The sequence below is a fragment of the Nilaparvata lugens genome, chromosome 1, assembly GCF_014356525.2.
Source record: "Nilaparvata lugens isolate BPH chromosome 1, ASM1435652v1, whole genome shotgun sequence".
NCBI classification, from domain to species: Eukaryota; Metazoa; Arthropoda; class Insecta; order Hemiptera; family Delphacidae; genus Nilaparvata; species Nilaparvata lugens.
This window is the reverse complement of record NC_052504.1, coordinates 48,170,426-48,188,669: the sequence shown is the minus strand read 5'-3', so window position 1 is coordinate 48,188,669 and position 18,244 is coordinate 48,170,426. Positions and strand designations below refer to the sequence as shown.

Genomic DNA, 18,244 nt, shown 5'->3' with positions numbered 1-18,244 from the left:
AAATTGATTTTTGTAATATGTGATGACTATCTTATTGATTTTTCAAATTTTCATTTCTTGAATCCTTGAAATGATAAATACATAAAAATGATAAAATCAGAGAAATATCGATATTGGGCCTGATGGACCTTCATGACAGAAAAAAAAGTTTCTCCGGAGATAATCCGACTTGAGATGCTGGCTGTGGAGAAAAAGCGGTTTCTGCTTACAGTTGCGATCTGATGGAAATGAGTTAGCATCCTTTATTCAAGGCGAGTCGCATAGTGTTGGTGCTTCTGTCATAGCAGAGTGAACTTCTCTTTCGGATCCTATTATGCCTACTTTGAATCTCATCTCGAGGAGGCAATCGAATTAGCAAACTGTTCCTCGACTTCGACGAAAACCCTATTTGAAATTCATCGCGTCTCAAAGAATAATTATTACACTCTACGAAACAAAACACAACTCTAATCGGACTTTGATTGATAAGTTGAGCTGCAGAAGGCGTTTACTTTGTTCAAAATCAATTTTGAAATTGAAAGATCAAAAATATTAAATATCTCCAGCTAATATGGAATCTTCATGTTCGATTTTATGCCCAAGTGTTGATGTCCCTTAGTTGTATATTGAATATATAGAATGTTTTTATAATATGGATGAAAATTAATTGTGAAAAAGCTCACAATGGAGATTGATGATAGTCAAGGGAAAATATTGTTCAGAGTTTCATATAATTTCCTCGTTCGTTTTACTACTATTGAATACTCAATGAACCAACGTAATGTCCATGAATACGAGTAATTTTCACTAAATTACGAGTGGAATACAAGTTTTTTCATGACCATTTGCTCATAAACTATAGCCACTACTATAAGTAATACCGTAGCTAAATATTGAGCAAATGTAATGTGAATGATGAAAGAAATTCCTACAATTTATTGTAGGAGAGAGGACCAGGAAAATAAAGAATAATACACATTCGAATTTTGAATATTTTAATACCAAAAATTGTGATAGCCAAATGGATGATAAATTGGTTAGCCAAATTATATTACCAAAAAATTGTGATCATACAGCCAAAACTGATCTATTTACAACGCTTAGCCAAATGCGTTTTACAAAAAATTTAGTACCAACGGAAATTTTGAAAGAAATTTTGAATTTTGTCTTGCCAAAAGTATGAATTTACTCGCCGAGTGACCCAAACATTCCACCAGGTCATGTTTTTTATTGTTCTTAATCTAATCTCAACATTGTCAATAATGAACAATCACATCATCATAATGATACTTGTAACAATTAAAAAGAAACATTTTCAAAAGAAAAAAAATTAACGAGAATCAAGAATGTGTCAGAATTTCGAATTTTAAGACACTTAATCCAAAAAACTATTAATATCATTTAAATTTAAAGCTTCATAACAATTTCAGTCTCATATTTACGTGATAACAAAACAGTGGTACATACACTCTGATAAATGACTATGAAAGACTTTTTGAGCATTTGATGATGTCAATACAATGAATTTGAACTATGAATTATCTTAAAATATTTGCACAGTGAATCTAGGACAGGTTATACTTTCAACAAAATCATACACTGTGAACCAGTATGATCTATTGTTATTGTTATCTGGAGATGAATTCGTGAATTTTCTTATTTCAGAATACATGCAAAAGATTTTCCTGAGTGAAACCAATACTTGTTCCAGACAGATTCCGAATATTAGTTGAGTTCAAAAATAATGATCAAAAACAGTAAATATGGCTGGAAAAGTAGTGCAGTTACTGACACACAGTATGTGATTTTGTTGAAGTATTCTTTAGAAGCAAATATATTGATTTTTTCAAGACTGACTCCTTGTGATGAACTTTTAACAGAAATTGAGGTTCTGAACATCTTGCATGATCATTTCCCCAATTTCATATTCCCATATTTTTATCGTGATATCCAGTCGGTATAATTTTGATAAATTAACTATGGGAATGAACCACTTCCGAACCAGCTGTTTGAAATTGATAAAGTTCTCAAGGAATATAGGTAGTTCACTTAATCAGGATTGAAATTTTCTGAGGACGACTTCTTAGCAACATTTCTGGGAAGCAGAGAACGGGAAATGACGATTCCGTAGCGTTATTTCCAACTACTCGTTATCTTCCGTTGCCTGTTGCCCAGAAACCTTGCTAGAAAATGGGTCCTCCACTGTATCCTAGATTGATTGTGTACGTTTGTGAAGTGAAACTATTACTGGCCATATTAGTTCATAACCATTATCAAATCTTTAATGTCAGTTATACCCGTGAAATTAATAAGTCAGACTATTTTTATTATCAATTGAATATTCTAAAACTAATAATTCCATAGATAGAATTTTGGTGATAATCACAATATACAGTACAATCGTTTCGAATACATATTTACATCCGTAATAATTATGATAATTATTGTAAAAACATTGGCTTATAATCACTCTACTTATAACTTGTCGATTTATAACAATATTTCGAACAATTCTTGAAGTAATTGTAACTAGTAACAAAGTAAAACAAAAGAAAAAAGAAGATGAATTATATTCCAACATGAGTTTAGTTAGAATATCATGACTTTATCCTCTTTTCATATGATTTTTCTTCTCACCCACTACACATAAGATTGAGGAGGTAGCTTTCCGCTCTTAAAACTATCAATTTTTTGGATCTTCGAAAAAAAAAAACATTTTTTTCACATTCACCTTGCAAATCTTAGCAATGGAAAGTTAACCAACAGTTTGAACAATTTTTTTTCAATTTAATAACAAGTTTCAACAACATTTCGAGTTTCCATAACAAATACTTATACTAGAGTACTAATTATACTTTAACGGACAAAAATAACAACTATGCTCATTCAATATGAGTAATCTGATTGACTTATCAATCGGCTTTATATGTTGTGAGGGTGAGAAGAAAATAATGTATAATGTAATAATTATCAATCAGTGTTGAGATGTAAAGGACAATAAAAATTACGCGACATGTACCTAAAAATATATAATGACATAAGAAGAGACGCTAATACTATTCGTGATAGATGCTCAGAGATTGTAGATGTTTTTTATATTATAGGCTTAGATCCTTTATTAGACAGATTCTATTTCAAATAATATTCTTGAAAAACTTATGGGTGAATAATATGAACTTATTTTTATCAACTTTTATCAAGATAATCCCAAAAAGGTTGAGTTTGAAAAGTATGGATTTTGTGTAAAACATTTTTTGTTTATGGATTATTCCAGGGCTAAGACAGGGCTAAGATTATTCCAGGGTTCTCTAAGACTTCCATACTCATTCATTTCTCATAAAAGTGGAGTAAATGTGAATTTTCTCCTCCAAATTGGTCGTAGTCTATGTTTTCCTTTTTGAAAAATCTGGATTCATTCCAATTCCTCCAAAATTTGGGTTTTAATATTCTGCCGAAGAAAATACTTTCAATATGATTATTGTGGGAATTCGTTGATAATTTGGTATTGTAAATCTGGATTCTATACATATTTTTTTGAAAGAAAATGTCAGCAGAGAACAGTTTTGCTTGTGATTTTATGATTTGAAATAGGAAAACAATGAAGTTACACGAATGAGAATTCACATTGGAATGTTTTTCTGAGACGTCAGTTAAATTTGTTATCGTGTAACAAATTCTCTCTGCATTGTCCATTTCGATTCTGATTCTGAAGATGATTTATTGTTTTGAATGTATCACGGAAGTGAGATTGTAAGTTGAGCCATGTGAGAAAATTATGTTGATTTTTTGTAGATTCTAGATTGATTGGGATAATTTAGATTACAAGATGGCTTGTGAACAGTGAACAAAATGGAACAGTGAACCGTTCACTGTTAAGTCGAAAAGAAACTACAAATCCAGGAAATTTTGCTGCTCGATCTTGCATCTTGGAACAAATTTCGTTTGGATCAGTGAAACTACTCATCAATTTCAGTGCAAGAGTTGATTTTTTTAATCTTTTTATGATTTTTCTATATTTTTTGGTTGAGCGATTTTTCAATAGTGTTAAATTTTGGTTTTTCACTAGTTAAATCTCTTCTTTATACTCGTATCTCGTTTTAGAACCACAAATGAGAATGAGAGTACTCTATAAAGAAGGGAATCGTAATAATTTTTCGTGATTGCTGGCTTTTTTTTTTCTTCATATTTGATTGCTCTCAATGATTTTTCTTACATTTTGTTATAGCAAGGGATTCAGTGTGAGGATTATTGTATCTTATTGATAACTTTCAAAGATTTGTGGATACATCTCACCGAACTATTCAAGTATTCATGCTTCAGTTCCTCAAGATTAACAACGAGCAACATTAACAAGAATTGTGTCTTCTCAAGCAAGCATCTCTAGAAAGCCTGAAGCTCCCCTCTCACTCCTCGTCTCTTCGAAACCGAAATCCTCTAGAATAACAACAGATGACTGGATTGTAGACCGAGAGCTAGATTTCGCTGATAGTCTGCTTTCTCGAGGGCTTTTGGGAATTAAGAAAATTGAACAAATATTAGAACTCTGCAAAGTTTATATTGCTTTGGCTCAGAGCTGTTGTTGAGCCAGACGTTTGAACAGCCTAGTCATTGAAATGATGGAAGTTCTCTCATAAAATCGACTCGGATCCTTCGTTTAATCAGAGATAATATATAGCTTCCTCAGATATTATGAGGAAAATCTGATCCAAATCCAAAATATTTTCCCAGCGTTAATTGAGTTTCTCTTGTTGGATTATAGAGCATTGCATCAGCTCTAAAATGAAACGTAATTTTATTGATATCTATGAGGGAGTCGATTGAGGGTAACTGTGACTGGAGGTTAGGATGCAGATGCTCGTATAAAGTATAATCGTTATAATCTTTTGACGATCTATTTTCATAGCAAATTACAAAAATTATTCATATGAAAGGTCTCTTAATCTGAACTTGAAAATAAATCTCTCAGAACTATTCTGAATGATGATAGCCTAAATGTATATATTATATGACATATTTGACAATTTGTTAATTTATTTGGATAGAATTATGTAAAATAATCCAAATCGATATATATAGTGAGTTGATTCTATAGAATATTATTCTGCTAGTAAGAATAATTTAGTTATGAATTGAATAGTCGATGGGTTTGATAGAGTTTTTTTACAAATTTTTGTTTGAATGCTTGATCCATTTTCGTGCTGAAGTCGATTAGAGGACATCTAGCATAAATCTAACTTTTTGAATTCAAACCTGTTAGGCAAATATTGTACATTAATTCAAAAAAGACAGAATTCAAATTGATCTCCATCTTTGAACATCTTATAAGAGAATGTGCGTAATATTTTTCGGATACAGTATGATTCGTGAAGAATAATTTTGATTGATTCCCTGATAATTTGAATAACATTTATTATATTATACTCTATTCTGGTGGATTTTTGAACAAATATTCTTGTACTGGTATGATGTGTTTGAATTTCTCCAATTATCCATGAATAAAACAATCTGTATTTTTAATTCTGTGATCGAATGTTCCAATTGATTTGGAATAGGAGCGTTTCAAATGAGACTGTAATTTAGACGAAGAAATATTTTCTGAGACGAAGTTACAAATTCTTCTCAAAGGTATTCAGTTCTGTTGAAGCATCCTCAGAATCGAATATCATTGGACTATTTTTGTCAATTTGTTTTCTATTGCCAGATGAGATAACAGGATGAACGGTATTTGAACAAAATTTCTTGCACTGGTATGATGTTTTTGAGTTTCTCAATAAATTATTTTAGAATGAATCCATCTGAATTATTAATTTTGTGATCGGAAGTTTTAATAGTGTTCGAATAGGAGCATTTGAAATAAGCCTGTGATCCAGACGAAGAAAATATTTCCTTAAAAGTTACAGATTCGTCTCAATGGTTTTCAGTTTTGTTCAAGCATCCTCAGAATCGAATATCATTGAATTATTTATAAATTCGTTCTCTATTGTCAGTTGAGGTATCAGGATCAACGTGTGAGGTTATGATATTGAAATAATTTCATTTTAGAGAGTCATATACAGAAAAATATAAGAAAAGTAGTATCAAGTGAATGCTGTTCTGAATGGAGTGAGATTCAATAGTAAGAAAAAATTGGAGATAATTTTTTAGGTAATAATAAGTAAAGGATTAGTAAATTAGAACGGATTTATTCGTGATAGGTGAGAGGAGAGTGTGAATTTTGAAGAGATACCATCTATTTTGAAGTTGTTAAATTTGATTCTTGATCAATTGGGAGATTCAAACATTGGAATTTCATAGTCTGATTCAAATTTGAGCGAGAGACAGTCTAATTTGATAATGATTATATTCTGAAAATGATTTTGGAAAAAGAAACTCGAAGAGGAAGCCATACTCTCACTGCATTGTTCGATCATTTTTCTCTTTTGAATAGTAATTTCGAGCCCTGATCAAATGTTGGTATAGATTCGATATTCAAATTGACTTTTATCCGACTGAATTAAGGTCCAGAATTTGAATTAGAAATGGAATATTAACTTTTGAAAGTCATGAATATTCTTATTTGATTTACGTGGAATAAATTTCTTCTTGAAGACGTTTCAAATATACAGATTTGCAATTCAAAAAAGCAGAGCATTATGAGGAAAGAAGTCTTATTCCAGAATACAATATAATGTGCCAAAATTGATTGAACAATTCGAATTTGCTTTGTTCTATGAAATAATTAGAAACTTTCATCGTATTTCGAAAAAATTAGGCGGTTGTATTCTATTGAACCATTGATCTGAAATTTGGAGAGTTATTTGGAATTCAGAGCGATTGAGCCGGTTAAATGTTATATCGATCCATGAAAAACTAATTTTGATGCCGTAAGCTGATTTGAACTATTTTGAACGTCTTCTAGATGAGGCAAGTTGAATTTTTTTCAAACTCTTTTAAAATTTTTGAATTTTTTTAAACTCTTCAAGTCTACAATGGGAATTGTCACTTCTATTAACTCTTTGCTATCAAGGATGATAAATCTTTACGAAGGCATTAACGCCTTGAGTTTTTTATAATATGTACTCTTTGTTCGCATTTTTTTCTGCATAATTCAACGTCTAGAAATATTCTTAAAATTTTGCAGTTATCGGAGAATTGTACAACAATTAATCGATGTCACTTTGATTGACACTCAGAGGATGTTACAAAACCAATTGTTTTCAATTTATTAATTTTCATAAAGCTGTAATCCATTTTTTAACATCAATTATATTATTTCATCATGAATCAAATGATGGTTGGATCTCATGAACAAGGTATTTTTGAACGGCTAAAACATGTCTATTATTTGATTAATGCCACTTTGGAATTTTAAAACCAGTTTCCCTTTATCCGACCTAACTGAGGTTTGCGTTTTCATGTTGGTTGAGAAGCTGTTGTAAAAGTTGAGAGTTTCAAATCTGCAAATTTATTTCCATGTCAAATAAATTGAGTTAGGTGGGCTGCGCGTTATTGTGAAGTGTAAGTGCCTAGTTGGCCAAAACTCAATCACGTTTGGTATAAAACCAGAGACTGGAAAGTTGATAAATTGAGTTGTAGCGAATTTTGGACAGGAAGTGTGGATGGGGTGAAAATTCAGAGAGTCAAGTCTTTGTTCATTTCTAACTTGACAGCTCTCTTCCTGCCAATCAACTAAGTTCAACTGACAATCAGTCACAACATCATCCATTATGTGAGTTTGAAATTCACGAAAACAGTAGAACTGATAACCACCAGATAAACCGAGGATTGTCCTAAAAATAGCAACAGACTGTGTGCATCCAGAACCTTCAGTGGTATCATAATATATTTTCTAGGGCAGATTGAATGTGATTTTTGATGTAAATCAACGCATTGAATTATCCTCTTGTTTTTATAGTTGCTAAAATGTGTGAGTGGTATAGGTATTCTCATTTCATTTTGAACTTTGCTTGATTTTGAAGTTGAAATGACAATTTTTCATGAAGACCTAGTATTTTTGAGAGAGAATATGAATTCTAATGGAAGTCGTTGTGGAAGAAAAAGTCGGTGAAAATCGTTGATATTTTGATGAGTATGTCGGATGAGAGTGCAATTTTGTGTCTAGATAAAATGTCTATTAACGAATATGATTTTTGCATGTTCTATGAAGGTTTTTTATTTGTGCCAGTGGTAAGTTTCGAAGAGAGGACCTTTTTTTTGTTTTTATGAGATGTACTGTTTTCTTGAAGATGATGTGACGAGTAGAAATTAGTCTATGTTTTGTACTTGGAAAAGGGGTGGGATTGTATTCTTGATCGAATTCTCATGTTAACACTTTCTCACGAAAATTTTCCATCATTACTGAAACTGATTCCATTGTATTCAATTTAGTTTTGATCATGTTTGAATTATTAACTATGATATTCATCTGCGACTCCGTTGAAATTTAGTGTGATGGATATTATTTATTATAGACGGGAATAGCAGCTTCTTCATCTATGATTTTTTCTAGTTTGTTTAGATTTTGATTTAGAAGCTGATTAAAATCTCTTCCTGATCGGTAAGTCAAATGCTGTGGAGAAATTGGCAGATCTCTAGGTGCTCTATTTTTGATTGAAATTCGGAAAGGAATGAGGATGAGGATTGAAATTAGAAAAGAGGATGAGGAACGTGAAATTGCGTTACCAAGTTTGTAATCAGAATCCGTACTTCATGGCCAGAAAGAGTATTGGGTGATTTATCATTGTGTTCGAATCTAATAGTATTCAACTGGTTGCTGTATCATGGTCATAATTTTCTAACTGATCTTGGTTTGAATTGCTGTATTTTCAATATCAGAGTTTTGAGAAATTTAAAGCAACTTTTTTCATATTCTACACAAAAAAAATGTTGACCAGAAACTTCATTTCCGAGAATTGAGAATCTGTAGTGTACTATAGAATAATTCGTAAAATCAATTTTGTCTTGCAAACTCTTATTATTTAATCGAATTCTTCTAGACGAAGATTTCATTATGGAATATGATTTTGAATCAAAAATATGATTGGTCCATTGGGTGGAATTTAGTTCACAAAATAATTTAGTCATGGAATGAAATTAGGATTCTTATTCGAAATTCAATATGATTACAAAAGTGAAATTTTGATTCACAAATATGGTTCTAAAATGAAATTTTGTATAAGAAATTTGATTATAAAACTGTTATTTTTTTCAATTTTGATACTCTGTGAAGTTCAGTTTAACAATTTTATTGCGGATTGGGATTTTGTTTCACTAATGCTATTGATAGAATTTTACTTCATAAATGTGATTATAAAATGTAATTTCTCTACAAACAGATTTAATTATGACATGGAATTTCGATTTACAAAATTGATCATAGGATGGCATTCTGTTTTACAAATCTGAATAACTTATCTCCAAGACGGAAACGACTTATCACTCAAGAAGATGCTGAAGTTTGTGCTATATTGTGCCAAATGTGTCTTCTTGGTGAGATACGACAAGTTTTAGATTGCTTTCGAATTATAAGCGAGAAGAGAGTTTCGATTTTGAGATTTGACGACGATAGCAGCAGCAGCAGCGCTGACAGTCGAAATTACAAGAGTTGCACACTGCTCTCAGCTGTTGAATGAAGGTGATATAGTTTTTGTGTCGTGAGAGTAATACTAGGTTGGTGTGAGTCTGCCTTCAGGGGTTTTGGTGGATGGTTGTGGGGGGGGGGGGTAGTTGGTGTCATTAGGCATGTCGAAACTTGGAATTCGTCTCCGCCGACGGATCCCTTTGTGTCACAGAGTCGCAGTCAAAGTCATTAAAGAAGTTACACATCTCGTCAATAATTATTTCAACACAGACAAAGCTGGGGAAGAAATTATTCCAGCCATAAATTACACGCGGATCCAAAAGCGAACTGGAGCGGGCGCTGAAGTTTCTTCCCTAGAACCATTAGTCAAAAGATTGAAGTAGCGATGGTGCTGGGGGGTACAGGGGGGCTCGCGGATCGTTGTACCACGGTGCTGCAGCGTAGGAGGGGCGTCATGTGAAGAAAATTGCTTTTCCCGGCTCTGCGCCCGGGCCGGGTTTTAATAAATGACTTTGAAAGGCAATTACACTTTCGCGCTCTCTCACTCAGCCGACTGTCCTTCTCCGTTTCCTTCACCTTCTCCTTCACCGACGTCTTTTATCATCATTTCTCACCAGCACGCCTCCTTCCTTCTTCGACAAAAACACATTCGTCTGAAGTCAGCCTACGCTCTCGCTTCCTCTATTATGCATGACTTCCTTCAACCATTAATCCAAATCCACTATATATCATTTTGCATTTATTTCCAAGACACCTTACCACCCTTTGCAACTCCCTCGCTATTCAGCATTTTCTTCGCCGACGAATCGGGTCGTGTTTCGTTCCTCCAATTCAATCTTAAGATGGTGCCAAACCTTGTTAAGTAACTCCACAAGCTCACAACAGGATTGTCGAATGAATTCAATACAGAGGGGAAATGATGTTGGGATTTTGAATATGTTGTTTAAAATTCTTTTGATTGAATTTTTTTCATTATCGAAATTGAATTTTTGTTGTATTGATATACCATCAACACTTTTAAACTTTGACTGCTTATACGAGAAAGATACAAAAGGTGGAATTTTGAGAGTGATCAACATTTATCATTGTTTTTTTTTTTTAATTTTCTCTGTATCAATACTTTTTATTGTGTATTTCCACAATTTTGCGTGTTTTGGCCATTATTTTCAAGAAGAATTACCACAAATGAAAACCGAATTTTTGATTCTAATAACAAATCTCTAACAGATAGTTGGTTGTTAAGGATGGGATAAATGCCTTCTTCGATTTTTAAAGCCGTATAAAATTTGATAATTTTCTCTTTTCACTTCTTGAAAATTTGCAGCGAACAAATTCCAAGAGTGGATTCAATTTTTCCTGAAGTTTCTTGGATTGAATTGGGTAATTATTCTATTCTGTTTTGTGAATTTATCTCTTTTAATGGAAAATTTCTATAATTTCTAAAACATGAATTTCTCCTCTATTGAATGGTAATATTTCAAATATTGATATAAGTTATCAGGAAGTATAGACTATTATTGTTAACTGATGAAATACTTTGATGCGATTGGCTGGCTCTTTTAGATTTCATTGTGAATCGATATGTTGAGTCAAACAACTCAGTCCAAAAATGTCCACAAGTCCAATATTGTTTTATCGAATGATACAAGTTTCCAAATGCTTTTCAATAACAACATTTCTTTTAGTTTTCATGGGTGCTGTTAGAATTGGTAATGGTCTCGTTTCCCTAATTTTTGAAATATGTTTTGATTTATTTGTTTTCAGCCAAGATAGATTTCAACCAACTACAACCAATTCAGCTTGTAGTGTGGATGAGGCTTGGATGTTTTTAAATGATTCATGTGGATGGAGATAAAAAATTAGCGTGAAGTTGCAGGGAAGATTGATCAAAGTCTGATTGTTACGGAACTATAATTTTTGGAAATTTCATCCAACATAAGTGATGCGAATTTCCTTTTTGTATCTTTTTTTGTGTAGAATGATCATTCTACAGGCTTATTTTTTATTTTTTTTTAATGTCATTTTTTGAGTTTACCTTCGAAATGAGAATTTATAATACTTGTATTGCGAGGCCTTAGAGTCAGAATATTAGTCATAAACGTGAATTTTGGATAGTTTGGCTCATTGAAAATATGATAAGATTAGCCAGAAGAATAGAATAGACCTACATACTACTTGTCTTTGCTTAAAAATACAGATTCACTTGATTCCCACGAAATTAGTTTATGAAAACATGAATTGGTTTTTCAAAAACTAAAAAACTGCTTTCATGTGATTTTTGGAGATGAATTAATTTATATTTTTCCACCGAAGACGTCCAAAATTGCAATACTTGCGTAAGAGCTGATTTGTTTATAGGCCTATTATATTCTGCCAGAAATAAGAATTGATTTTAAAAAATTGTCAAACAATTTTTGATTCGTGAATGTAGACCTCGAAGAGTTTTTTTGAATTTTTAAATAATTGATTACTGGAATAATATCATGTATCGCCAAATAAAGGTCTCAATTTCTTTTACTCTTCACAATTAGTAGAAAATGAATGAGTTATTATGAGAACTAGACTAGCAATATTTTCTAATTTTGATGGACGGAGCTCCTACTACACAACGAATAACATTCTTTGAATTTTGATGGATGAATTTTTGGACAATTTCTGCATTGTTTTAGGATGTGGTTGACAAAATTTATCTAAAGTAGTTTCCAAACGTGGTCTGAATTCTTAAAGTTTCCGTTTCAAATATCGTATCCAATGATCATGAATTATTTCTTGTGTTGATGAAAATGAGTATAAGAATTGTAGTGTTATTCGCTTTTTCAAATAATACCGCTTATTAATTTTGATATCCACACTTGTTGCGTTGATAATCGAATTGAAGTAATTACCTTCAGTATTCTCTTCAATTCTGATTTGATTTGTTATAACCGGAGAATGAAAGGGATAGTTTATCAAGAATTTGAAGTCCGGAATTAGAATCCAGGACTTTCCTGAAAGTCCTAGAGTATGAAGAATTTGTATCGATCATGATGGGTTGAGTTTTGTTTCCCAAAATCAGGGTTTGGAACCTGAAACATTTTTCGGAATTTATTTTTGCCGTATGAACTTTTTTTTGAATAGGACTTTATTTTAGATCTTGAATATCAATGAATCAAAGCTAATAGGGTGATGTAAATGAAAATTCACTTTTGTGAGAAACTTCATAGTCTTTTGAAGATATCACTACAGTTTTTTGAGAAAATTTCTTCGCTTTACATCACTAGAGCCAAAATATTAATTTTAATGACCCCGTCATGTTTTCAGCAATTTGGTTGAAATGGCCTAAATTGACCAAACATATTCTAGGAAATACGATCCAGTAGTAAATGAGACTGTAAATCACTTGTGCGCTGTCTATGTGATATGAAATTGTATAGATTCCATTTCAATTTGAAAAGTCAAGGAATATTACTGTTTGATCGTATCATACTTCGGCGATATCACAAAACTAATTATTGTTAAATCAATGAATTTTGCTTTTCCATTTTCTATCTGCTTGAGCTGAGTTACTGAGGCGCACTGTTTTTCATGAATTTTTAAATTTTATCTAAAACTTCTACAAATTGGTTTAGTGAATTTGGGTTCGGTGGGAGCCAAGGGTAATGGTAAGCAGAGACTGATTGATTTTGAAAGACATTGGATTAATTGTGATGTAAAACTGGTAATGCCATTAAAATCTGGAGATGTTTCAGCTTGTGTCAGAACTCAAGGATTTTAGGAATACTGATATTTTTTTGTGGATACTATTCTTTAAATTTTTGTTCCAAGTTTTCTCTTCTATAATTTGATCAGGCTGGATAATATAAGGAGGAGGTGAGTGAGAGGAGCCAAAATTAATCAGCTGGTGACCAGTGAATCTTAAAGCTCTTCTAACGAATTTTTCGAATTTTGAAAATTATCTAGTGAAGCCTTCTTTGATTTTTGAAACTATTTCTGTGCCTAAATCGGTCAAAATGTACTCAATGATACTTTTGAGGTTTGAACTGGCACTGGAATTTTTGTATTTATTAATTTTCGTTGCTTTCTCTCTTGAAGCTAAAATAGAGAAACTAAGAAGCAGACATTTTAATTTGCCAAGAGTGCTCTGCGTTTTTCTAGTCGTTCAAATCTAGATAAAGTCAAACTTTGATATCCAAAGTAGAACGCCTGGAAGCCCTTTTTAGAAGTAACCCAAATATTATTATGAGTTTTCTATTTTATCAGTGTTTCAAGAATTTTGGTTGATAAAGTTTGCTATGTTTTGATCTTGTTTTAGAATGGACGACAGAATAATATTATACCAGATTTGATTCGAACTAGATTTTTTAGATAACTTTTATACAGTATATTTCTGTCAATTTTATTAATATGAATGAGACTAGAATGTTGTTCCAGTTATTTTGAGATTGTTGTTTTGTTCTTACATCATTGAGAGTTAGAGACAGTGGGAGCTTTTGCTGAATATAACAATTAATTTTGAAACTGTAGGTACTTTCCAAACGTAATTTGTAGTCACATTGAAGTGAAAATTAGTCACTAGAAAATGTATTGGTAGAAATTGGATTTGAATGTTGTTTCTAAATATGCTGATGACCAAGTTCACTATTTTTGAATGTCCAAATGATAAAATTCAAGCGAAAACTGTTTTTGATTTCCCAATTCCAAAACAATTCCAATTGAGAATTCTATTCTATTATTTACAATCATATATTGTTGAGAGTAGAATTTGAATTTGAATGTATTTCATGGTTTGGTCGATAGTCAGCATCACTGTTTTTGAAAGTCACTTGATGATAAAATAAATGCTTGCCAGAACTGTATTTTGTTTTGAATACTTCACTACCAGTTACCTTGAAATGAGAATGATTCAGTCAAATTTTATAAATATGAATCAATTTGATTTTGTTTCACGTTAATATGATTGTCAATTGTTAATTGTTTAGACGTCAATGCCAAATGGTGATTGGATTCCAGAAATTTATTTTGAGTTGGAAAATCAATATTCAGATACCAGTCCTCAAGAAGTGGATGACTGTCAAATTCATTTAAATAGATGGAATAGACTGTAAAAACTTGATTAAAAAAATAGATTACGAATTTCTGTGTCGTTTCATGTTTTTTTGGAAGTCAAGCTCACTGATTTTGGAAGTCACTGCTAAATGATGATTGAAATCATGCCAAAACTGCCCTTTTATATAAAATGAACTTGATTTTGACAGCTACCGGAATGGGTACTCAGGAATTGTCATATTGCTCAATGTAGCTGATACTTTTGGGAGTCAAAATATTATTGTTTTTTCCGAAGCCTACTGCATTTTGGAAATTATCATATAAAAAGTCAATATCTGGAAGAATTTAGTTCAACTTCTCCTATAATAATATATCCAAAACTTTTCTCGAAAGTTCAACAGAATCGCCTTTTCTAGAATAGCTTATTTTTCTTTTCGCATTATTGTTTTGGCTAGCACAAATACAAAAATAATTTTCTACTGCTGAATACCGCTGAATTTGGTAAATGACTAAATTGTTTTTTGCCAAAATTGTATTTTATTTATTCAGTTGATAGCTCGAAAGTTTAAAAATAGATATTGATATTCTTTAGCAATTTTATTCGTGTTTTAGGAATTGGAGTGTAGTATTTCACTAATTTGAATTGTTTGTGTCAGCTGTGTACCTGAAGATGTTCAAAAGATGGCTTTTCTCAACGAATTAACGATCGAATTTGTTTTAAAAAGCTTTTCCAAGCGATTCTCATTCCTATTTTGATATTTTAGCGTCATTTCCAATATTGAGTTTCCAGTTATTTCGATAAGCATACAGTAAATTACAGTGTTTTAGATTCTTAATTAGAAATGTCTGGGAATTATTAAAGAACAAAAGTAACCTGAATGAAACGATTATGTATAAAATACTGCTTTTGAATACGTATGCTTTCGAAATGTTAATGATTTTTTCAGTTTCAGTTTGTCAAGCTATATAGTCTATATTTCTGAATAGTGGAGTGAGATAATACATATTAGAATAATTGACAGCACGGTATGGTTGTTTGTATTGCCAGAAAATATTAATTAATCTCAATTGCTAAAATTTACTCAGAGAATAATGGATACAAATGAAATATAACGTACTTTCTTTCTAAATTCAAAATTCTTCGAAATTGGGGATGTTTCTAAGTGTCAATTTTTGATTGATTTTCTAAAAGCTTGGACCGATTTCCGAGATTTTGTATTACTGATTCCTTGAAAACTCTGGAATGCTGAAAAGTCTTATTGTGTAATTATCAATAACAGTTTTTGCAGTGGATCAAATATATTGTGCTGAATGGTGTCTAGAATTCTCTCAGTATTTCTCATAAATTTGCATTTGGATTTGGAATCGAAACTTATTTTTTGACAGGTCTTTATGGAAAAATTATTTTGTCCGGGATCATGAAATTCTGCCTATTGATATTTTCTTCGAACTGAATGTGTAGCATGTTTGGAGCAATATTGATTCTTTTTTGATTTTGGTGTAGATTTTCAAAATTATTTGTGTTGAATATTCCCATTGATAGTTGGCCTGAAATTAACCTGGATCATTGCAATTCGAGCCTAAAAAATAACTTTCTTCTGATTTCTCATTATTGTATGAATTTGGAATTTTCTTGTTTGCCAATTTTCCGTTTATCATTGATTTAGTGGTTAATTTTGTGAGTGAGTCTACCCAATTGACACTGCTTATTCGAGAATATGTATACATCGTGAAGACTCATTATTGATATATTGTTCTATATATTGATTTGTTCCGCTATTCTTCCTTTCGATTCAATGACCAATTCTACGATATTTCCCGTGATATTTTCCAAATGGTATTAACGATCAAGAGGTTCGAAATTTGTCAGTGGATAGGACTTGCTTGATGAATAATCAATTTCCCATTACATTACTTAAGTAAAACATTCATCACTTATGACCGATTATTATTACTCATTCTTCTTCAACTTGCACTAAAATCTGGTTATCAATATTTTCTATGGATTAAGAAATACAGGAGATTCCAATTGTGATAATTTGGGAAAATAATACCCGTAAAATACACCGAATACCTATGATGAGCTCTCCTTTGATTTATACTTTATACACTGAACATCTCTCTCTGATTGACCATTCCGTATTAAACTCTAAATAAAAAAGCATATAATAAAAATATTTGACAGTTACAGATGATAGAAGTATTCCTTGGAAATTTGATGATGATATTATAATTGTAATCAAAAATGAGATTGGGTAATTGAGTAGCTGAAATCTTATCTGCTTAAACTTATCAACTACGCGTAGTATGAAATTTGGAAGCCAAATGACAAAAAACATTTCTGTATATTGTATTTTTTTCATATATCAACGAAGGGGAAATTCTCCATTCAGAGAGCATTCACAAAACCAAATAAAATTTGAATTGATTGATTGAATCGGGGCTATTCTTTCAAATTCTCTACTGTACGTACACAGAATCTTGTCATATTGACTATTACAAAGTATGCTTGTGTTTTTGATAGTTGTACATCTAGCCCTGGTTTGAATTTCCATACTGTTTTTCATGATACGAGGGGACATGGGAAGCAAATAACATTTTGGATTGATCATTGACTAAATATAGTATTGGTCTATCAGATAAAATAATTTTCTTGTTGAATTGGTTTGAAATTTGCTTCTATCAGAATCAGGTAAATCATGTTAATAATTCAAGATTTAGTTTGTTGTAGTTGCAATTATATCACATTGAATTCAAATGAATTTAACAGTTGTAGATCGTAAATATATTTTATCTTCATAATAAATTTGGAAGAACTCGCGAATCTTAGCTTACAGATTCCTGAAGCTTATTGTTTTTTGAAGTCAAAATTACATTCTTCAAAACTACTAGACTTCTAGTCATTAGTAATACAATTTCGTGTGCCAATGTTCCAGAATAGCAAGTGTGTAGGCTACTATTGACCGCAATTCCCATTGAATTTACCCAAATAGAAGATAGAATCTATTGAATGTTCCAAATTGATTTGAATTTAGTGATTATTGTTTTATTATCTGAAATATGTAGAACTCTGTTATTCATCGTGCCTATTTCATGGAGACATACCAATCTAACATAATACTCATATTTACTATAGAATAAACCTGTTTGCCTTTATCTAAGAAAAGATCCTTTAGTACCTTGAAGACCCATATAGAGGTACCAGTAGTAGTTGTGGAGTAGATTTCGTATCCTTTTTATTTCCTTCGCGGGGCGTCTCATCCAAATAGAATATTATAGATGATTAGAAAACTATGGTTCCATGAAAGGTTGAAGTTCCAAAACAGAATAGAGATATCCAGATTAGATGCAGCATTGATGAACTTTTGACATCTTCCAATCTCTGAGCAGTCCGATGAAAGTAGTTTCAAAGACGATGAAGTTTCATCTTCTTCCTATGACGGCTTTGCCTGGAACAAAGAAAAAGATAATAATGTATAAGAAACATTCTGGATATTAAGTTCTGGTTCTTGATGGATGTGTATAATTTTTCAATTCCGTGACATTTTGAACAGTTGGTTTGAAATATGGTTAGCTCGTAGCTGTTTTGTCTCTTATGGCTCAATTGAATCGAATGAACTGAGTGTGGGACCCACACAACAGAAATCAGTCAATGAAATTTTTGGAAATGCATTTTTCCAG

The 18,244-nt window shown here is 31.7% G+C and overlaps 1 long non-coding RNA gene across 3 annotated transcripts in view; it reads right to left on the bottom strand.

The window, feature by feature from the left end:
- Nucleotides 1–957: 957 nt before the first annotated feature.
- Nucleotides 958–18,244, bottom strand: part of LOC111057371 — a 54,851-nt gene continuing 37,564 nt past the window's right edge. For all 3 annotated transcript variants that reach the window (XR_005572154.1, XR_005572151.1, XR_002606482.2), the window contains exon 3: nt 958–18,012. This is a non-coding gene — a long non-coding RNA (uncharacterized LOC111057371). The remainder of the gene's footprint in view (nt 18,013–18,244) is intronic.